General features: G+C 38.2%; 1 protein-coding gene across 5 annotated transcripts in view; it reads right to left on the reverse strand.

Annotated features, from left to right (window-relative positions):
* LOC143035081 (vesicle-fusing ATPase 1-like) overlaps positions 1–7,500 on the reverse strand; it is a 151,721-nt gene that overhangs the window by 119,990 nt on the left and 24,231 nt on the right. The window lies entirely within an intron of this gene.

The raw sequence follows: 7,500 nt of genomic DNA on the forward strand, positions 1-7,500 counted from the left end.
ATACATGCATTATATATGCATATAAATATACATGCATTATATATATTATATATATATATATATATATATATATATATATATATATATATATATTATATATATATAAATGTGTGTATATATATATATAAATGTGTGTATATATATATATAAATGTGTGTATATATATATATATATATATATATATATATATATATAATATATATAAATATATATATATATATATATATATACATATATACAGTCCGGTTGGCTCACAGCTATCGTTTTTGCTTTATGATAAGCAGCTGCTAAGGCAAAGGTTCGAGTCATAGGCGGTAGAGCTTATTTCCATTTGTCACAATGACACAATCTGTCGGATGGATCGCCATAAAGACTCTTAAATTAGAATAGAGACTGAGCTAACCTAGTGCCCTCGGGGAACTACCAAGTCGTAGCCCAGGTGGTCCCATTTGTAGGGTCTGGTTGGCTCAAAGCTATCGTCTTTTATTGCAAAGGTTCGAGTTATTGCGGTGGAGCTTATTTCCATACACACACACACACACACACACAATTTATATATATATATATATATATATATATATATATATATATATATATATATATATATATTAGGATATTGTTATTATTTAAAAGAACGTAATGTAGCCCTAAGTATGGGACAGACTAAAACAACTGAACCACCGAAAGCGTCCGGTGTTACCACATTTCCGCGGGAATTTTCATATTTCAGACGAAATCTTTATTGTCCAGAATTTTTCCGTAGTTACCGAAGTCCGTTGCTTCAGTGTCCATAGTTTCAGAGTTTTTTCTCTATGTGTACGTGTGTGTATGTATGTGCACATGTGTGTGTATGTGTGCGTATGTGCATGTGTGCGTATGTGCATGTGTGCGTATGTGTATGTGTGTAAGTGTATGTGTATGTGTGTGTGAATATGTGTATGTGTGTGTGAATATGTGTATGTGTGTGTGTGTGTGTGTGTGTGTGTGTGTGTGTGTGTGTGTGTGAGAGAGAGAGAGAGAGAGAGAGAGAGAGAGAGAGAGAGAGAGAGAGAGAGAGAGAGAGAGAGAGAGAGAGAGAGTGTGTACGTGTGCGTGTTTACGTGTGCGTGTGTATGTGTGCGTGTGATTCACCTTGGTCTTTGGATCACGTGTTGGATTCGTGATCGACAGCTATTTCCCTCCCGTGTACATAGTCTGTGTGTACATAGTATGTGTGTGTGTATGTGTGCATACATGTGTGTGTATGTGTGCATACATGTGTGTATATGTGTGTTTGTATGTGTGTATGTGTATGTGCTTGTATGTGTGTGTATGTGTGTGTTTGTATGTGTGTGTATGTGTGTGTTTGTATGTGTATGTTTGTATGTGTGTGTTTGTATATGTGTGTGCGCGTGTATGCGTGTGTGTGTTACAATAAAAATGATGAAAAAATTGATAATCTGAGAATTAGGTGGCCTACACCATAACCCGCATAAAGAATACGGAAATTTCAACGTTCATCTCCAAGAAGCCTGAAAGGCAATCATTGTGTGTAATGCGAAAACTTATTGTCATTGATTCATTTATTCATTCATTCAATATCTTGTTTTTATTTATTCATATATTCAATTATTTAGTTATTTATCTATCTGCTTATAATTTCAGTTAGTCATTTATATATTTATTTGTCTGACAGAACGAGACTTTCAAAAGGTAATGGAAAGTTGGTTACAGTCGACATGACGTCATCGGACTGGATACTGGATACGAGGAATACATCATTATTTATCGTGAGGTTTATCTAATCACACGAGAATTAATTTACCACAGCCGATTAATGACTCATGTGGCAACGGTAATTTGATTTAAATTTTCTACGGGTCAGCTGAACTATTGCAAAATCACAATTATTTCGCAAATGAAAATAGATTCGTTCTGATATTGGACTAAGGAAGAAAAAGTGCTGGAAATATGTAACCATGCATACGTACAATTTAGAAAACAAAGACATTTTAGTATTTAATAAGAGATGCAAAATAAACTGCACGTATATGTTAATTCGTTACAAATACAAGAAAACGCCTTTTTATTTTTATTTTCATGAGCAAATCGCCTTCCGTTTGCAAGTATGAAATATCCCAAGGAGGGAGCTTAACATTTTTGTTCTGAATTGAATTTACAACTCTGGCGCGCAGTTTGGTATCTCCATTTGCCAGTGTCTAGACATCCAGTCTAGCCTTTTCTAATATGCACAGACAGTCTGCGCGCCATCTAGATTCGCCAGCGGGAACCGTGGAGACAAGCAAAACCGAGACGTGCTAACCTAGAATATTGTAATACAGACATAAGCGGTTTAATCTAGATTCTATATTGTCTTAGACCATTGGAGCCTGGCGTTACCTACAACGAAATATCTTAGCTGTAATACGTGCAAGTTATGGGTTAGTCAGTCCTTACACAATACTACACAATCTGTATTTAACAACATCAATGAAAATGTAATGATAATATCGATGGAACAATGGCGTCAATAATATTAATTCCATATATTGACTCAAGACACTGAGTTGTATTTATTCCATATATTGTGTTAATAATATCGAGTCCCTATATTGTGTCAATAATATCGAGTCCCTATATTGTGTCAATAATATCGAGTCCCTATATTGTGTCAATAATATCGAGTCCCTATATTGTGTCAATAATATCGAGTCCCTATATTGTGTCAATAATATCGAGTCCCTATATTGTGTCAATAATATCGAGCCCCTATATTGTGTCAATAATATCAAGTCCCTAAATTGTGTCAATAATATCGAGTCTCTATATTGTGTCAATAATATCGAGTCCCGATATTGTGTCAATAATATCGAGTCCCTATATTGTCAATATCGAGTCCCTATATTGTGTCAATAATATCGAGTCCCTATATTGTGTCAATAATATTGAGTCCATATATTGTCAGTATATTGATTCCATATATTGTCAATAATATTGACTTCATATATTATGTCAACAATATTGAGAGAAAGAACAGTTTGTTTCTACTGAATAAATTATCCAAATTGCAACACAAAAACAGAATAAGCACCCACTCAGTCAAGGGGGCCACTATAATGATTTTGTTTTGGCTAAAACCAAACGGTTTTATTTAGTTTTAGATAAATTCTTCGTCTACATTGAATTATAATTAGGCAAGTTTAGTTAAAACGTAAAACACGGGAAACGCGCGATAGATATTTTTCAGAAAAAAACTAGGAAATGCAACGTAAAATTGAAAAAAAAAATAATGTCTATCAAGACATTTTCAGACTACCCTGAAGATGTCTTAAACAAAAATTTTATTTTCCGACGATTTATTCCCTAATAATTTTTCTGAAGAAAAAAAAATTATTTCATATGCCAACTCCCCCTCCCAAAGTTCTCATTCACCCTCCAAAATACGTCTATTAACGTAATCACATGTACACATTTACAAAATCCTCAAATCCCCCTTATAAGGAGGGTAGTCTAGTCAAAATATATATACTGAAAGAGAGGGAGTTAGGGGGTCCACTAGTACCCTGTCGCTACCTCATGCAAGGGAGCTCAATGACGGCGTTCTTGTCCACTCCACGCAAACCTATAAATACACTCTTGTTCCTGGGCAGTACCGACCCCTCTTCAGACACTCCATCCACCCACGCAACGCTCTTCGTTTGATCTGGAAGACTCTCACGCTCTCTTATTCAGCCAGAAACTCTTGAGACATCTAGAGGAGCTCTTTATCCAGCGAAGACCTGGCTCTGAATACTGAAGTGTTGAAATAATTTTAATAAACAGGAATAAGACACACTTGTGATTCCAGTGAATTACGGATCCAGGTAATTAAGTGCGCGGACACAAACTTATCGGGTTTGTTAAGATTAGAACAAGAAGGGCATAACTGACTCCAAGACGACGCTGGGTACGTCAAAGAAGGGTAGAGTCAAGATGACCTTGTGCCCACAAACGGGTAAATGGCGGAGGAACGTGTTGGCCAAATGGACTAAGGCGCCAGCATCTAGTGACCAGAAGGTAGATGGGAGGTGGGTTGAGTCCCACCAGCTAGTCAATGCGTGACGACAGTAAGGGCAAATGGTATTTGAGGAATCCTTGAGTTCTGACACATTCGTGTCTAACCAATCCATAGGGCGGGCTGACACGCACGCACGCACGCACGCACACACACAAACACACACACACACACACACACACACACACACACACACACACACACACACACACACACACACACCTGCAAACATATTATAATGGCAAATTTGGCTACGTAACCTGTTATCCCATACTCGTTTAACTTTTTCGTTGGCAGGCTTCCTTCTCCACCATTACCCCTACAGAGTTCGTCCTCTTTTGCAAAAACACTAACACCCATCCACTCCCACGCCCCAAACGATTTATTGGCCAAGTTTTCCAGGATCAGTCAACTCCTCCACCACCACCACCTCCTTCTCCACCTCCTCCTCCTCCTCCTCCACCTTCTCCTCCTCCTCCTCCTCCTCCTCCTCCCCCCTCCCAAAATAGTCTCCCTTGGCATTTTCTTTAAGTACTCCAAACGTTTGGTAAGAGTCATCTCTATTGATTCTTGTTTCTCTAATACGACTACTCTATCACAACTCTCTTTACTCTTTCTCAGATTTTAGATCTTTGTTGACAATAAACAGCGTTTCTATCATTTGGAACAAAATCACGCCTAAGAGTCGTAAAAAAAAAATAATTAGGAGTACAAGAAACAAGTGACAACGTACGTCAAAAGCAACCACTCTTCCCTTCCGAGTAGAGATTAGCACCTAATCACGAAAATATACTGCATAGTTCTGGTCGATAGGAATGTCACTGAATTCCCTAAAATACAGACTACATAAAACAGTCCTTCATACTGACTACATAAAACAGTCAATATCCTATACTGGGTAACACACTATCTTCAACTTCTCGCATACTTTACACGATTCTTCTTCGATATGAGGATAGAAACGTTGGTAACCTAGAGTCCATAAGAGGCAGCCAATCTCCGATGTGATCATTCAATCCTCCTCTAAATTGTACCCCTTAATGACTCAAAATCGTATCCACTTTCTCCTACTACATTCAGTTTTATTATCTATTAGAATACACCCATCCTACTTATCAAAAATAGTCTATCCTTATATATATACATATATATATATATATATATATATATATATATATATATATATATATAGAGAGAGAGTTAGAGAGAGAATTAGAAAGAGAAAGAGAGAGAGAGAGAGAGAGAGAGAGAGAGAGAGAGAGAGAAGGAGAAAGAGAGAGAGAGTTAGAGAGAGAGAGAGAATTAGAGAGAGAGAGAGAGAGACAGAGAGAGAGAAGGAGAAAGAGAGAGAGAGAGAGAGGGAGAAGAGATAGAGTGAGAATATATATTATATATACATATGTATGCATATATATAGTCTTCCCGGCAGACATGCATTTATATATATATTATATATATATATATATATATATATATATATATATATATATATATATATATATATATACTATATATTGAAGCCCAGGCTGTCCAAACCACATTGTTCAACTATTCTCCATAACCCCTGTGGGCCAGAGCCGCTCAGTATTATTTCATGATTGGTGGGGAGAGGGACGATCTCCATTCACAAAGGAATGCTGATGACTTAACTTCTTCCATTCTTCTTCCCTCCCTATACTATTATTCAGACTGGAATCTGCCCTGCAAAGCTGGACAGAAATGATCAAGTTTGCCATTGTTATTTATTTATTTTTTTTTTTTTGTACGGAACAATTTTTGAACTACAAATTAGGGGTCATATGAAGATATTCGCCCCAGAACACCCACATGAAGAATCGTCATCCCATGAGATCCGACCTGAAGTATTGTCACCCCAGTTCGCCGAATATCAACAGTGGAATAAAGATTAGGTTAGGTTGAATGAGGGTTATGTTTATTGCCATCAACTTGTACAACCAAAGAATCGTAAACCTAGGATGGCCCACATGAAGAATTGTCACCCTAGGATAGCCCACACGAAGAATTGTCACCCTAGGATAGCCCACATGAAGAACTGTCAGCCTGTCGAAGTTTGGGGTGACGATTCTTCATGTGACCCCAAATTGGTGTCATGACCAATTCCTCTGCACAAATTAGGAAACATGAAAATTCCCTTTTCATCTATTTCGTCTTAGCCACAACACACAATTCAATCTTTCCTTCCTTCATTTGTGAAGAAGATCAAAGATGACAAGTTAAGGATTTCGGTCAGGTGCGGTGATGGAGCGAATACCAGCCCCTCAGGAACGGACTTCCAATATGAAGATGAGCGTATTAACAGGTTATGAAGACGTTGGACGAGGACAGGTTTCTATTGGACGTCCTGTTCGATGTAACATCATTGGCAGGTACTTTAGACTAACCAGATACACTCTTGTTGGCTTCGTTTTGTTTAATTTTAGCGTTGCACACACGTCTACTCGGCTCGCGTGATCAATGCTCTACCAAGCTATCGCTTAGACTCCCCCTCTTCCGACTCAATGCGTCATAATCTCCATTATCCCCTTCAACACGGTTACCGTTCAATACCAACTCTGTTGACTTAATCATCAGTATTTCTTTCCTTTCTTCTTCCTCTGGAGACCTGACTTCCGGTCTACTAGTGGTCTAGTTCGTTCTAGACCCAGACACGCCTAGACCAGACGCTGGACTTCAACAGAATAGTCTGGCGTCTCCTAGAAAATAATTTGTGGATTGCGTCGCCATGTTGATGGGTTTAAGGCATCGACGACATGACGTCACTGACCTGCGATTAAATGGTGATTGGTGGTCTTGTGTGAAGGTGAGAGCATAAGAAAGTGCCTCGGCTACAAGACAGAAGTGAAATGAAAATGATGGGGAGGCCAGAAGGGGAAGACGATGATGACAAAGAAATCTCGGCAGGATTCCGCTGCCTCACATCCACAATAAAACTGCTTAAAGATATTAGTTTATAAACATAAAAAGTATATAAAGTGCGTTATCATGTTGGAGAGAAAAAGAGGGAGAGATAGAGAGGGAGGGAGAGAGAGAGAGAGAGAAGAGAGGAGAGAGAGATAGGGGGAGAGAGGGGGAGAGAGAGAAGAGAATTTTCTAGGCTTCATACCACGCGACCTCAGTTTCAAGTCCAATGGCACCCAGGGTAAAAGGTGACAGTTTCAGTCGCTGCAAAGCGCTTCCTGGCGAGAACTCTAGAGTCACACATCTATGGCCCACAATGCCCTAAACTGAATGAATCACATTACATTAGACAGAACAAAATAAGCTAAGTGCATCACCGTGTAGCAAGGTCGCACTTTCAAGAAATCGTTTTCTATAGATATACACGCACCATTATTTCCTGTATAATTGTCACCCCGTTGGAAATTGTTTTATGTAAACATATCTTAACATGATGTCTCATAACAATATTTAAATATCTATAAATATTTGTGGTAAAATTCTGTAAA

The sequence above is a fragment of the Oratosquilla oratoria genome, chromosome 18 (assembly GCF_046742065.1).
Source record: "Oratosquilla oratoria isolate Oo_2021 chromosome 18, ASM4674206v1, whole genome shotgun sequence".
NCBI classification, from domain to species: Eukaryota; Metazoa; Arthropoda; class Malacostraca; order Stomatopoda; family Squillidae; genus Oratosquilla; species Oratosquilla oratoria.